At 36.6% G+C, this 16,291-nt stretch overlaps 2 long non-coding RNA genes across 5 annotated transcripts; both read right to left on the bottom strand.

Annotated features, from left to right (window-relative positions):
* Positions 1 to 7,224: 7,224 nt before the first annotated feature.
* LOC140821685 (uncharacterized) lies at positions 7,225 to 13,181 on the bottom strand. Of its 3 annotated transcripts, none has more exons than XR_012115819.1 (5): positions 12,651 to 13,181; positions 9,292 to 9,460; positions 8,397 to 8,945; positions 8,123 to 8,291; positions 7,225 to 7,767 (listed from the first exon to the last, which is right to left on the bottom strand). It is a non-coding gene; the product is annotated as an uncharacterized lncRNA (long non-coding RNA). The 3 variants fall into 3 exon arrangements; XR_012115817.1 differs by lacking the exon at positions 12,651 to 13,181 and adding an exon at positions 9,565 to 10,010; XR_012115818.1 differs by lacking the exon at positions 12,651 to 13,181 and adding an exon at positions 9,565 to 10,010 and having other exon boundaries at positions 9,292 to 9,455.
* A 375-nt stretch (positions 13,182 to 13,556) lies between these two features.
* On the bottom strand, positions 13,557 to 15,183 carry LOC140822241 (uncharacterized). 2 transcript variants are annotated; one of them, XR_012115914.1, is made up of 4 exons: positions 14,987 to 15,183; positions 14,732 to 14,897; positions 13,830 to 14,377; positions 13,557 to 13,722 (listed from the first exon to the last, which is right to left on the bottom strand). It is a non-coding gene; the product is annotated as an uncharacterized lncRNA (long non-coding RNA). The 2 variants fall into 2 exon arrangements; XR_012115915.1 differs by having other exon boundaries at positions 13,557 to 13,717.
* Positions 15,184 to 16,291: the final 1,108 nt, after the last annotated feature.

Below are 16,291 nucleotides of genomic sequence, written 5' to 3'. Positions count from 1 at the left end.
GAAAGAAGTCTCAGGATAATAACTTCAGTATAAAATCACAACTATACGTAAGGAGCAGATAAAATTACACAACAGAAAACAAACATTAAAATGCGGCCAAGCCCAAAAGCACTTTCAAATATATCTGGGCAGCACCTCGGTCAGGGGCGGAGCCAGGATCTTGGTTCAGTGTAGGCAACAATATATTATAATTAATAAAGAAAAAAAAACAATGATTAATCGACATCTAAAAATAATGTGTCATAAAGTTTGAACACAAATTACGTACAGCTAGTAGCATTGAAAACAATTGAATGATCGACAAACATTGAACGAAAAAACGAACCTAAAATTTGGTAACATTTTGGATTTTTTAGAGATTATGAAAGATGAAAGCAATAATTAAAATGAATTTGAATGATTGTTAATCAAAGTATATGACGTTCATGTCTCGAGAAGAGAAAACACATTAAGGAGGCTATAGAGTATATACTTGGATACTAATAACATGTAAAAAATGGAGTCTAAAATTTGGGTTTACAAAATATTAAAAAAAAATTGGATCAGTATAGACAGCTAAACATATAATAATAACTTACACAAATTAAAAATTTAGACATAAATAAATATATATATATATATATATATATATATATATATATATTTATATATAAACATATAAAAAAAAAATTTGGCCCAGTGTAGGCACAAGCCCACACTGGGCCTGAGCTGGCTCCGCCAGTGACCTCGGTACTCTTAAAGACAGGAAAACTCCATATCAACTTCCACCACCATTGCCCCCACGATAACCACCACGACGATCACTTGAAGATGGTGGACCTCTACCATCATGTTGAAGCTCAACCTAAATTGAGTGGTAAAACACCTTTAGGTTAAAAACATGGGGATGATCCGAACATTCGGACAACCGAAAAAAAAGTCAAAAGAAAGCACATCGAGCTCTAGTTGGCTAAATTCACCCTTGAACGAAAACCATCAAAGTGATAGCCATCTCATCTCCTGATAGCATCTTCTGCATCTCGAGTATTCTCAAACTACAAAAATAGATAAGACAAAATCTGTCCGACAACAAATTATATTGTTAAGTACTTAAGTTACACAAAACTAAATAAAAACATGACAACATGAGGGCATATGTTACGTTTGAATCATGCAAGATGTTGCTGAAATCCGGGATGGTAGCTGGGAGGTAGAATCTTCACTTGGGGAGCTCTGATTACGTTAGATCTCACATCGCCTTGGTTACGCCAGGCTTACAAGGGTTTTCACCCGACCTCAGCTCAAGACCTCTGATTACGTCAGATCTCATATCGCCTTTGTTACGCTAGGCTTATAAGGGTTTTCACCCGACCTCGGCTCAAGAGCTCTGATTACGTCAGACCTCAAATCGCCTTGATCATGCCAAGCTTACAAGGGTTTTCACCCGACCTCAGCTCATGAGTTCTGATTACGACATACCTCTCATATCGCCTTGATTATGCAAGACTCTGGGAGCTCGGCCCAACACTTAATGAATAATAACCCGAGGAGGTCATACTGAGATAGGTATGCCGGTCTCTGGGAGCTCGGCCCAACACTTAATGAATAATAACCCGAGGAGGTTATACTGAGAGAGGTCCGCGCCCAACATTTAATGAATAATAACGCGAGGAGGTCATACCGAGAGAGGTCGGCCGGGCTCTTGGAGCTCGGCCGGGCTCTTGGAGCTCGGCCCAACACTTAATGAAAAATAATCCGATGAGGTCATACTGAGAAAGGTTGGCCGGCTCTGGGAGCTTCGCCCAACACTTAATGATTAATAACGCGAGGAGGTCACACTGAGAGAGGTCGGTCGGGATCTGGGAGCTCGGCCCAACAGTTGGTAAATAATAATGTAAAGGTTCGGCTGAGCTTAGGTCGGGTGAACCTTATATAAGCCTGGCATAGCCGAGACGAGGTGAGCTCTGACGTAATCAAAGCTCATTAAATGAGGTCAACTGAGAGGACCCTTATAAGCTTGGCGTAACCAAGATGATGTGAGCTCTGAAGTAATCAAAGCTCTTGAACTGAGGTCGGGTGAAAACCCTTATAAGCTTGACGTAACCAAGGCGATGTGAGGTATGACGTAGTCAGAGGTCCTTAGCTGAATTAGGGTGAAAACCCCTCTATGCCTAGCGTGACCAAGGCGATGTGAGCTCTGGCTTGATCAGAGCTCTTGAGCTGAATTCGGGTGAAAACCAATATAAGTCTAGCATAACCGAGGCGATGTGAGCTCTGACGTAATCAGAGCTCCTGAGCCGAGGTCGGGTGCAAACTTTTATAAGCTTAGCGTAACCAAGATGATTTAAGCTCTGACGTTATCAAAGCTTCTGAGCCGAGGTCGGGTGAAAACCCTTATAATCCTGGCGTGATCAAGGCGATTTGAGGTCTGACGTAATCATTGCTCCTGAGCTGAGGTCAGGTGAAAATCCATATAAGCCTGGCGTGACCAAGGCCATGTGAGTTCAAGCGTGATCAGAGCTCCTGAGCTAAGTTCGGGTGAAAACTCTTATAAGCTTGGCGTAACCAAGGCGATGTGAGGTCTGACGTAATCAGAGCTCCTGAGCTGAGGTCGGGAGAAAACCCCTGTGACTCTTGTTTGTGCTTCCATATTTCAAAGGTCTGATCCGAGCTCCCCAAGCGAAGATCTGAGCTCCCAGCTACCATCCCGGATTTCAGCAACATCAATGCATTACAATGTAAAATTTTATCGTATCATGGAAAACAACAATGCATTAGTGTGATAAATAAATCGACAAAGCAATAACAGGGACGAGGATCATAAACTCAATGTCCAACATGCGACCATGCTGCAGGTGAAGATTATGTAACGACAAAATAATGATATTAAGTGCGCAATTCAGAAAACAAATAATATTTAATCACACATAACCAAGTTAAGACCAACAAATAGAAAATAAACATAAATTATGAACTATGAAGTCACATACTACAGATGGGCATCTCAAAAAATATTTTCTCAAACCACAAGAAAATTCACATAATGAAGATGACGTTGAAGATCGTTTTTTACCTTCATGACCACTAACCCTCAACCAATAAATATCTCATCACAAAAGGAAGATGAGAAATGATAAACAATTCCGCATGAACAAGCAAGTGAAGTACATAGGAATATTGCGGTAAAAAGAATATCTGAGAGGTATTATTGCTGAAGGATCTAAATAAATCACAGTTCAAAAATTTTTTTGACAAAGATACTTCACAGATGAATGTGGGGAGTTCGCTAATGGGGTGATGGTTTTACGAACTAGACGTCATAAAGAGTTCAAAATTATACTCAAAAGATTTTGATTACTCTGGCCTTTTCCCTTTTTTCTTCCACGAGATCTGAATCCATGGCCTGGAGGTTATCATTGTCTGAGCCATACCCCATAATCCGAGCACGTTCTTGTCCAATCTCACGTATTTGGAGGGCTCTGAGCTTACTAACCTTGATCGGGGTGTATGCGACGAACTGGCCCAGAGGCTCCAAACGAGCTGGTCGATCAGGACAGGGAGCAGAGTTCACTAGCTTGGGCTTCTTGGGGCTGTTGGGCGGCTCCCTCCGTTGATGGGCCCGGGCAAGCTGGACTTCTTCTAGATTGACATAATTTTCTACCCAGGCTAGAAGTTCATCATAAGTATTCACCGGCTTTTTAGTCAGTGATTTGAGAAAATCCTCCGTGGTGAGTGCTTGGATGAACGCGCTGATCAATAGGTCCGACATGGCAGAGGGTATTTCAATGATCACGGCGCTGAACCTTCGCATACATGCTCGCAAGATTTTGTGTTCCTGCTGTTTCATAGCAAAGAGACTGAGAGAAGTGATGGGATGTTTTTTGCTATTGGCGAATTGATGGAGAAAAGTTCGGACGAAGTCCTGGAACATTTTGATGTCCCCGGGCCGAAGCAGATTAAACCACTGCTGCACCGACCACGGCGTTTTCTAACCGCGCCAGATGGTCTTCGAGGTCTCCCTTTCTGTCGTATTCTGCGATATTCGGGAATTTGAAGTTTTTAGTGAGTTCTTGGGCTAGTATCTCAACAGAATTGGTATTGCTCGAGTTGGGGGAAGGAAATTCCCATTCCATTTGTCCTTCAATTGCTCAACCTCCTCTATCAGCTTCTTCATCTCGGCGAGTTGTGTTTCCTGATTCGCTCCGGGCCAACACTTGTTGTCAGCTCGGCCACAGCGAAACTCTGGTTACCATTATGATTTATGTTTTCTTCGCTTCCATGGCAATGTCTTCAGTACTCAACATCTTATCTCCTTTCCTTCAATTTCCCACAGACGTCATGAATTGATGATACCAAAATTTCATATCGGGTTCGGTCTGGATAACGGGTCTTCAAATCTTCCCAGCTGATTGGGTCGGGTCGGATCTCTAGGTACTGCACAGACAAAAACAAGATTAAGGGGCACGGGAGAGTTTTCCAGCGTGACCCCTCCGTTTCTAAAATCAGTCCGGAGAGCAAACATAAGAGTGAAATGTATTAATGCTAAATGAGCAAGACAATGTGAATAAATCAAATCATGGGCCAATACCTGGTATTTATAGAGGGACGATATTGGTTACCTTATAGGAATAGGACTCCTGCTGAGATAAAAGTCCTTCCCGCGACAAGGGATTTCAAACATTAGAACTCCATCTCTACGCATCTGGAACTCTTTGCCCTATCCTGATTAGATTGACCCAAATCCCGCATCCGTCAAGTCCCTTCTCTGAGAATATCTTCATATCATTTAGTTACGTCAGGGATTTGAGCTCCCAACCCCCTGGTGGGCTCGGATTTCCCAGCCCATTGGTGGGCTCAGATTTCTAATAGGTTAGGTATTGTTAGGGCTAGAGACTGTGGGCTTGGACCCCTGGCAGTGCTTGGATTGTGGGCTTGGACCCTTGGCAGCGCTAGGGTCCGTTAAGGAGTGGGCTCGGATCCGCCAAGGTGTACCAAGAGCGCGGCGTTTTCGAACCGCGCCAGATGGTCTTCGAGGTCTCCCTTCCCGTCAGCAATTTGAAGTTTTTAGTGAGTTCTTGGCTAGTATCTCAACAGAAATGGTATGGTTCGAGTTGGGGGAACGAGATTCCCATTCCGTTTGTCCTTCAATTGCTCAACCTCGTCTATCAGCTTCTTCATCTCGGCGAGTTGTGTTTCCTGATTCGCTCCAGGCCAACACTTGTTGTTAGCTCGGCCACAGCGGAACTCTGGTTACCATTATGATTTATGTTTTCCTCGCTTCCATGGGCAATGTCTTCAGTATTCACCATCTTATCTCTTTTCCTTCAATTTCCCACAGACGACATCAATTGATGATACCAAAATTTTATATCGGGTTCGGTCTGGAGAGCGGGTCTTCAAATCTTCCCAGCAAATTGGGTCGGGTCGGATCTCTAGGTTCTGCACAGACAAAAACAGGATTAAGGGGCGCGGGAGAGTTTTCCAGCGTGACCCCTCCGTTTCTAAAGTCAGTCCGGAGAGCAAACATAAGATTGAAATGTATTAATGTTAAGTGAGCAAGACAATGTGAATAAATCAAATCATGGGCCAATACCTGGTATTTACAGAGGGAAAAGATTGGTTACCTTATGGGAATAGGACTCCTGCTGAGATAAGAGTCCATCCCGCGACAAGGGATTTCAAACATTAGAACTCCATCTCTACGCATCTGGAACTCTTTGCCCTATCCTGATTAGATTGACCCAAATCCCGCATCCGTCAAGTCCCTTATCTGAGAATATCTTCATATCATTTAGTTACGACAGGGCTCTGAGCTCCCAACACACTGGTGGGTTCGGATTTCCCAGCCCATTGGTGGTCTCGGTTTTCTGATAGGTTAGGAATAGTTAGGGCTAGGGACTGTGGGATTGGACCCCCGGCACTGCTTGAATTGTGGGCTTGGACCCTTGGCAGGGCTAGGGTTCGTTAAGGTGTGGGCTCAGATCCACCAAGGTGTACCAAATTTAAGGGGGCATAACAATGATACTGAGGCAAAAAGTTACATGTACAATGTTAAAACATACCTTCTAAAATACGGCTTCGCCCTCTGACTTGTAATATCAACAGGAAGGTTGCCAACGTAAATCATTCGATAGTTCCAACCAATCATTCTTGGTCCTCATGGAAGACATCAAATCAAATACTGTAGGTAAAAATTAATCATAAGAAGAGTTTAAAAAATAATTAAAATATATGAATGTTAATCTTACAACAACTACTTTTTCAAATTACTAACTAGCAGAGAGTCTTGAAAAAAAAAATAGATCCTCTTACAGCAAAAAAATCCCTCGGGGATGGAAACTGTTAGAAGAACTATTTTGCAAAAACCAAGATCTCACCTCAAGTTTTAGGTAACTTGGTCTTAGGATGTTTACTATCCAACTTTCCTTCTCCACCAATTCTAGAGACGATAAAAATAAGGAAGAGATAGATCACTTATCTTCATATATCTCCAAAATTAGAGAAACTTCTGTCTCGCTCAATCTCCTCGTGATCAAACCATCAAACTTAGCATGTAATCTTCTCGTCAAGGCCTGTGCCAAGCTTCTCAAAAAGGTTGATTTCCGGCTTAACTTCAAAATTTAAAAGCTCGAGGTCAGTGATGCAAGTTGATAATACCAATAAACTAAGAACTGCCACGTAAAATTAGAATCATAGAGGATGATGCTATCAATTGGAAATTACATTAAAATGACAGATCATGCATGTCACATCATGTAAGAGAAATCATGTTCTCGTATTTTTAGTGTAGTCCACATTAATGATACGATAATCAATGAAAGAAGTTGCTAGATGTTGTTAAGTTTTAAAACACAGGAAAAATTTCTAATATAACACAAAAATCTGAGGTTTTTTTAATTTATAGAAGTTGATAATGTTCAACAATATCTCCAATATGAAGTATCTCAACAAAAAATCCATAATACCTTGAATTGTGTCCCTCTTACTGTTGAGATCTTTCTTGTCAGAACCTCTCGCTTGATTAAGAATTTTAATTCTTAACCCATGTATCGACATCCGTTTTCGAGCACAATTCACATTATCCACAAAGCCCTCCATGACATTGATTAATGAAAATGATCAAATAAGCCTGGACTGTGAAACAAAAAAATAAAGCCATGGAATAATTGAACCCATAAACAAATCTGAAAAACCAATGATACAAAGGCAATCAGTTACATGTACAATGTTTAATCATACCTTCTAAAATACGAATTCACCCTCTGACTTGTAATATCAACAGAAAGGTTGCCAACGTAAATCATTCGATAGTGGCAACCAATCATTCTTGGCCCTCATGGAAGACATCAAATCAAATACTGTAGGTAAAAATTAATCTTAAGAAGAGTTTAAAAAATAATTAAAATATATGAATGTTAATCTTACAACAACTACTTTTTCAAATTACTAACTAGCAGAGAGTCTTGAAAAAAAAAATAGATCCTCCTACAGCAAAAAAATCCCTCGGGGATGGAAACTGTTAGAAGAACTATTTTGCAAAAACCAAGATCTCACCTCAAGTTTTAGGTAACTTGGTCTTAGGATGTTTACTATCCAACTTTCCTTCTCCACCAATTCTAGAGACGATAAAAATAAGGAAGAGATAGATCACTTATCTTCATATATCTCCAAAATTAGAGAAACTTCTGTCTCGCTCAATCTCTTCGTGATCAAACCATCAAACTTAGCATGTAATCTTCTCGTCAAGGCCTGTGCCAAGCTTCTCAAAAAGGTTGATTTCCGGCTTAACTTCAAAATTTAAAAGCTCGAGGTCAGTGATGCAAGTTGATAATACCAATAAACTAAGAACTGCCACGTAAAATTAGAATCATAGAGGATGATGCTATCAATTGGAAATTACATTAAAATGACAGATCATGCATGTCACATCATGTAAGAGAAATCATGTTCTCGTATTTTTAGTGTAGTCCACATTAATGATACGATAATCAATGATAGAAGTTGCTAGATGTTGTTAAGTTTTAAAACACAGGAAGAAATTTCTAATATAACACAAAAATCTTAGGTTTTTTTAATTTATAGAAGTTGATAATGTTCAACAATATCTCCAATATGAAGTATCTCAACAAAAAATCCATAATACCTTGAATTGTGTCCCTCTTACTGTTGAGATCTTTCTTGTCAGAACCTCTCGCTTGATTAAGAATTTTAATTCTTAACCCATGTATCGACATCCGTTTTCGAGCATAATTCACATAATCCACAAAGCCCTCCACGACTTTGCTTATTGAAAATGATCAAGTAAACCTGGACTGTGAAAGAAAAATATAAAGCCAAGGAATAATTGAACCCATAAACAAGTCTGAAAAACCAATGATACAAAGGCAATCAGTTACATGTACAATGTTTAATCATACCTTCTAAAATACGAATTCACCCTCTGACTTGTAATATCAACAGAAAGGTTGCCAACGTAAATCATTCGATAGTGGCAACCAATCATTCTTGGCCCTCATGGAAGACATCAAATCAAATACTGTAGGTAAAAATTAATCATAAGAAGAGTTTAAAAAATAATTAAAATATATGAATGTTAATCTTACAACAACTACTTTTTCAAATTACTAACTAGCAGAGAGTCTTGAAAAAAAAAATAGATCCTCTTACAGCAAAAAAATCCCTCGGGGATGGAAACTGTTAGAAGAACTATTTTGCAAAAACCAAGATCTCACCTCAAGTTTTAGGTAACTTGGTCTTAGGATGTTTACTATCCAACTTTCCTTCTCCACCAATTCAAGAGACGATAAAAATAAGGAAGAGATAGATCACTTATCTTCATATATCTCCAAAATTAGAGAAACTTCTGTCTCGCTCAATCTCTACATGATCAAACCATCAAACTTAGCAAGTAACCTTCTCGTCAAGGCCTGTGTGAAGCTTCTCAAAAAGGTTGATTTTCGGCTTAGCTTCAAAATTTAACATCTCGAGGTCAGTTGATAATACCAATAAACTAAGAACTTTCACATAATTTTAGTATAATATAGGATGATGCTATCAATTGGAAATTACATTAAAATGACATATCATGCTTGTCACATCAAGTAAGAGAAATCATGTTCTCGTATTTTTGCTGTAGTCCACATTAATGATACGATAATTAATGAAAGAAGTTGCAAGATGATGATAAGTTTTAAAAGATAGGAAGAAATTTCTAATACAACACAAAAATCTTAAGTTTTCTTTATTTATAGAAGTTGATAATGTTCAACAATAGCTCCAATATGAAGTATCTCAAGAAAAAATCCAGAATACCTTGAATTGTGTCCCTCTTAATTTTGAGATCTTTCTTGTCAGAACCTCTCGCTTGATTAAGAATTTTATTTCTTAACCCAAGTATCGACATCCGTTTTCGAGCACGATTCACATTATCCACAAAGCCCTCCACGACTTTGCTTAATGAAAATGATCAAGTAAACCTGGACTGTGAAACAAAAATATAAAGCCACAGAATAATTGTACTCATAAACAATCTGAAAAACCAATGATACAAAGGCAAACAGTTACATGTACAATGTTTAATCATACCTTTTAAAATACGATTTCACCTTCTCACTTGTAATATCAACAGGAAGGTTGCCAACGTAAATCATTTGATAGTGGCAAACAATCATTCTCGGTCCTCATGGAAAAAATCAAAGAAAATACTGCTTTAATAAATTAATCATAAGAGTTCTAAAAAAAATTAAATATGTTAATGTTAATGTTACAACAATTACTTATTAAAATTACTAACTAGCATAGAATCTTGCAAAACAAAATAGTTCCTCTTACAGCAAAAAAATCCCTCCGGGATGGAAACTATTAGAAGAACTATTTTTCAAAAACCAAGAACTCGCGTCAAATTTTAGGTAACTTGGTCTTAGGATGTTTACTATCCAACTTTCCTTCTCCACCAATTCTAGAGACGATAAAAATTAGGAAGAGATAGATCACTTATCTTCATATATCTCCAAAATTAGAGAAACTTTTATCTCGCTCAATCTCTTCGTGATCAAACCATCAAACTTAGCAGCTAACCTTCTCGTCAAGGCCTGTGCCAAGCTTATCAAAAGGTTGATTTCCGGCTTAACTTCAAAATCTAAAAGCTCGAGGTCAGTGATGCAAGTTGATAATACCAATAAACTAAGAACTGCCACGTAAAATTAGAATCATAGAGGATGATGCTATCAATTGGAAATTACATTAAAATGACATATCATGCCTGTCACATCAAGTAAGAGAAATCATGTTCTCGTATTTTTGGTGTAGTCCACATTAATGATACGATAATTAATGAAAGAAGTTGCAAAATGTTGATAAGCTTTAAAAGACAGGAAGAAATTTCTAATACAACACAAAAATCTTAAGTTTTCTTTATTTATAGAAGTTGATAATGTTCAACAATAGCTCCAATATGAAGTATCTAAAGAAAAAATCCAGAATACCTAGAATTGGGTCCCTTTTAGTATTGAGATCTTTTTTGGCGGAACCTCTCACTTGATTAAGAATTTTATTTCTTAACCCATGTATCGACATCCGTTTCTAGCACAATTCACATTATCCACAAAGCCTTCCACGACTTTGCTTAATGAAAATGATGAAGTAAACCTGGACTGTGAAACAAAAATATAAAGCCACGAAATAATTGAACACAAAAAATGATACAAATGCAAAGAGCTACATGTACAATGTTTAATCATACCTTCTAAAATACGAATTCACCCTCTGACTTGAAATATCAACAGAAAGGTTGCCAAAGTAAATCATTCGAATGTGCCAACCGATCTTTCTTGGTCCTCACGGAAGACATCAAAGCAAATACTGCTTGTAAAAATTAATCATAAGAAGAGTTCTAGAAAAAATTTAAATATGTGAATGTTAATCTTATAACAATTACTTATTGAAATTGCTAACTAGCAGAGAAAATTGCAAAACAAAATAGTTCCTCTTACAGCAAAAAAATCCCTCGGGGATGGAAACTGTTAGAAGAACTATTTTGCAAAAACCAAGATCTCCCCTCAAATTTTAGGTAACTTGGTCTTAGGATGTATACTATCTAACTTTCCATCTCCACCAATTCTAGAGACGATAAAAATAAGGAAGATATAGATCACTTATCTTCATATATCTCCAAAATTAGAGAAACTTCTGTCACGCTCAATCTCTTCGTGATCAAACCATCAAACTTAGAAGGTAACCTTCTCGTCAAGGCTTGTGCCTAGCTTCTCAAAAAGGTTGATTTCCGGCTTAACTTCAAAATTTAAAATCTCGAGGTCAGTGATGCAAGTTGATAATACCAATAAACTAAGAACTGCCACGTAAAATTAGAATCATAGAGGATGATGCTATCAATTGAAAATTACGTTAAAATGAAAGATCATGCATGTCACATCAAGTAAGAGAAATCATGTTCTCGTATTTTTGGTGTAGTACACATAAATGATATGATAATCAATGAAAGAAGTTGCTAGATGTAGATAAGTTTTAAAACACATGAAGAAATTTCTAATACAATACAAAAATCTTAAGTTTTCTTTATTTATAGAAGTTGACAAGTTTTCAAATCGTAATGTTCAACAATAGCTCCAATATGAAGTACCTCAAGAAAAAATCCAGAATACCTTGAATTGTGTCCCTTTTACTTTTGAGACCTTTCTTGGCAGAACCCCTCACTTGATTAAGAATTTTATTTCTTAACCCATGTATCAACATCCGTTCTCGAGCACAATTCACATTATCCACAAAGCCCTCCATGACATTGGTTAATGAAAATGATCAAATAAGCCTGGACTGTGAAACAATAAAATGAAGCCATGGAATAATTGAACCCATAAACAAGTCTGAAAAACCAATGATACAAAGGCAAACAGTTACATGTACAATGTTTAATCATACCTCTTAAAATACGAATTTACCCTCTGACTTGTAATATCCACAGGAAGGTTGCCAACGTAAATAATTCGATAGTGCCAACCAATCATTCTTGGTCCTCATGGAAAGAATCAAAGCAAATACAGCTTGTAAAAATTAATCATAAGAAGAGTTCTAAAAATAATTTAAATATGTGAATGTTAATCTTACAACAATTACTTATTAAAATTACTAACTAGCAGAGAATCTTGCAAAACAAAATAGTTCCTCTTACAGCACAAAAATCTCTCGGGGATGGAAACTGTTAGAAGAACTATTTTGCAAAAACCAAGATCTCACCTCAAATTTTAGGTAACTTGGTCTTAGGATGTTTACTATCTAACTTTCCTTCTTCACCAATTCTAGAGACGATAAAAAAAGGAAGAAATAGATCCTTTATCTTCATATATCTCCAAGATTAGAAAAACTTCTGTCTCGCTCCATCTCTTCGTGATCAAACCATCAAACTTAGCAGGTAACCTTCTTGTCAGAAAACTCACTTGATCAAAAATTTTATTTCTTAACCCATGTATCGACATCCGTTTTCGAGCATAATTCACATTATCCACAAAGCCCTCCACGACTTTGCTTAATGAAAATGATCAAGTAAACCTGGACTGTGAAACAAAAATATAAAGCCAAGGAATAATTGAACCCATAAACAAGTCTGAAAAACCAATGATACAAAGGCAATCAGTTACATGTACAATGTTTAATCATACCTTCTAAAATACGAATTCACCCTCTGACTTGTAATATCAACAGGAAGGTTGCCAACGTAAATCATTCGATAGTGCCAACCAATCATTCTTGGTTATCATGGAAAACATCAAAGCAAATACTGCTTGTAAAAATTAATCATAAGAAGAGTTCTAAAAAAATTTAAAATTATGTGAATGTTAATCTTACAACAATTACTTATTAAAATTACTAACTAGCAGAGAATCTTTGAAAAAAAAATATTTCCTCTTACAGCAAAAAAATCTCTCGGGATGGAAACTGTTAGAAGAACTATTTTGCAAAACCAAGATCCCGCGTCAAATTTTAGGTAACTTGTCTTAGGATGTTTACTATCTAACTTTCCTTCTCCACCAATTCTAGAGACGATAAAAATAAGGAAGAGATAGATCACTCATCTTCATATATCTCCAAAATTAGAGAAACTTCCGTCTCGCTCAATCTCTTCGTGATCAAACCATCAAACTTAGCAGGTAATCTTCTCGTCAAGGCCTGTGCCAAGCTTCTCAAAAAGGTTGATTTCCGGCTTAACTTCAAAATTTAAAAGCTCGAGGTCAGTGATGCAAGTTGATAATACCAATAAACTAAGAACTGCCACGTAAAATTAGAATCATAGAGGATGATGCTATCAATTGGAAATTACATTAAAATGACAGACCATGCATGTCACATCAAGTAAGAGAAATCATGTTCTCGTATTTTTAGTGTAGTCCACATTAATGATACGATAATCAAAGAAAGAAGTAGCTAGATGTTGGTAAATTTTAAAAGACAGGAAGAAATTTCTAATACAACATAAAAATCTTAAGTTTTTTTTTATTTATAGAAGTTGATAATGTTCAACAATAGCTCCAATATAAACTATCTCAACAAAAAATCAAGAATACCTTGAATTGTGTCCGTCTTACTTTTGAGATCTTTCTTGGTGGAACCTCTCACTTGATTAAGAATTTTATTTCTTAACCCATGTATCGACATCCGTTTTCGAGCACAATTCACATTATCCACAAAGCCCTCCACGACATTGTTTAATGAAAATGATCAAGTAAACCTGGACTGTAAAAAAAATAATAATAAAGCAACAGAATAATTGAACTCATAAACAAGTCTTAAAAACCAATAATACAGAGGCAAACAGTTACATGTACAATGTTTAATCATACCTTCTAAAATATGAATTCACTCTCTGACTGGTAATATCAACAGGAAGGTTGCCATCGTAAATCATTCGATAGTGCCAACCAATCATTCTTGGTCCTCATGGAAAACATCAAAGCAAATACTGCTTGTAAAAATTAATCATAAGAAGAGTTCTAAAAACAATTTAAATATGTGAATGTTAATCTTACAACAATTACTTATTAAAATTACTAACTAGCAGAAAATCTTGCAAAACAAAATATATCCTCTTACAACACAAAAATCTCTCGGGGATGGAAACTGTTAGAAGAACTATTTTGCAAAAACCAAGATCTCACGTCAATTTTTAGGTAACTTAGTTTTAGGATGTTTACTATATAACTTTCCTTCTCCACCAATTCTAGAGACGATAAAAATATGAAGAGATAGATCACTTATCTTCACATATCTCCAAAATTAGAGAAACTTCTGTCCCGCTCAATCTCTTCGTGATCAAACCATCAAACTTAGCAGCTAACCTTCTCGTCAAGGCCTGTGCCAAGCTTCTCAAAAAGGTTGATTTCCGGCTTCGCTTCAAAATTTAAAATCTCGAGGTCAGTGACGCAAGTTGATAATATCAATAAACTAAGAACTCACACGTAAAATTAGAATTATAGAGGATGATGCTATCAATTGGAAATTACATTAAAATGACATATCATGCATGTCACATCAAGTAAGAGAAATCATGTTCTCGTATTTTTGGTGTAGTCCACATTAATGATACGATAATTAATGAAAGAAGTTGCAAATGTTGGCAAACTTCAAAAGACAGGAAGAAATTTCTAATACAACACAAAAATCTTAAGTTTTCTTTATTTATAGAAGTTGATAATGTTCAACAATAGCTCCAATATAAAGTATCTAAAGAAAAAATCCAGAATACCTTGAATTGGGTCCCTTACTATTGAGATCTTTTTTGGCGGAACATCTCACTTGATTAAGAATTTTATTTCTAAACCCATGTATCGACATCCGTTTCTAGCACAATTCACATTATCCACAAAGCCTTCCACGACTTTGCTTAATGAAAATGATTAAGTAAACCTGGACTGTGAAACAAAAATATAAAGCCACGAAATAATTGAACCCATAAAATGATACAAATGCAAAGAGTTACATATACAATGTTTAATCATACCTTCTAAAATACGAATTCACCATCTGACTTGAAATATCAACAGAAAGGTTGCCAAAGTAAATCATTCGAATGTGCCAACCGATCTTTCTTGGTCCTCATGGAAGACATCAAAGAAAATACTGCTTGTAAAAATTAATCATAAGAAGAGTTCTAAAAAAAATTTAAATATGTGAATGTTAATCTTACAACAATTACTTATTAAAATTACTAACTAGCAGAGAATCTTGCAAAACAAAATAGTTCCTCTTACAGCAAACAAAATATGTTCAACAATAGCTCCAATATGAAGTACCTCAAGAAAAAATCTAGAATACCTTGAATTGTGTCCCTCCTACTTTGGAGATCTTTCTTGGCGGAACCTCTCGATTGATTAAGAATTTTATTTCTTAACCCATGTATCGACATCCGTTTTCGAGCACAATTCACATTATCCACAAAGCCCTCCATGACATTGATTAATGAAAATGATCAAATAAGCCTGGACTGTGAAACAAAAAAATAAAGCCATGGAATAATTGAAGCCATAAACAAGTCTGAAAAACCAATGATACAAAGGCAAACAATTACATGTACAATGTTTAATCATACCTTCTAAAATACGAATTCACCCTCTGACTTGTAATATCAACATGAAGGTTGGCAACATAAATCATTCGAAAGTGCCAACCAATCTTTCTTGGTGCTCATGGAAGACGTCAAATCAAATACTGCAGGTAAAAATTAATCATCAGAAGAGTTCTAAAAAAAATTTAAATATGTGAATGTTAATCTTACAACAATTACTTATTAAAATTACTAACTAGCAGAGAATCTTGCAAAACAAAATAGTTCCTCTTACAGCAAAAAAATCCCTCGGGGATGGAAACTGTTAGAAGAACTATTTTGCAAAAACCAAGATCTCGCGTCAAATTTTAGGTAACTTGATCTTAGGATGTTTACCATCTAACTTTCCTTCTCCACCAATTCTAGAGACGATAAAAATAAGGAAGAGATAGATCACTTATCTTCATATATCTCCAAAATTAGAAAAACTTCTGTCTCGCTCAATCTCTTCGTGATCAAACCATCAAACTTAGCAGGTAACCTTCTCGTCAAGGCATGTGCCAAGCTTCTCAAAAAGGTTGATTTCCGGCTTAACTTCAAAATTTAAAAGCTCGAGGTCAGTGATGCAAGTTGATAATACCAATAAACTAAGAACTGCCACGTAAAATTAGAATCATAGAGGATGATGCTATCAATTGGAAATTACATTAAAATGACATATCATGCATCTCACATCAAGTAAGAGAAATCATGTTCTCGTAT

Source organism: Primulina eburnea, unplaced genomic scaffold (assembly GCF_022965805.1).
Source record: "Primulina eburnea isolate SZY01 unplaced genomic scaffold, ASM2296580v1 ctg739_ERROPOS11973397, whole genome shotgun sequence".
NCBI lineage: Eukaryota > Viridiplantae > Streptophyta > Magnoliopsida > Lamiales > Gesneriaceae > Primulina > Primulina eburnea.
Note: the sequence above shows the minus strand (reverse complement) of the source record. Positions and strands in the feature narration are given on the sequence as shown.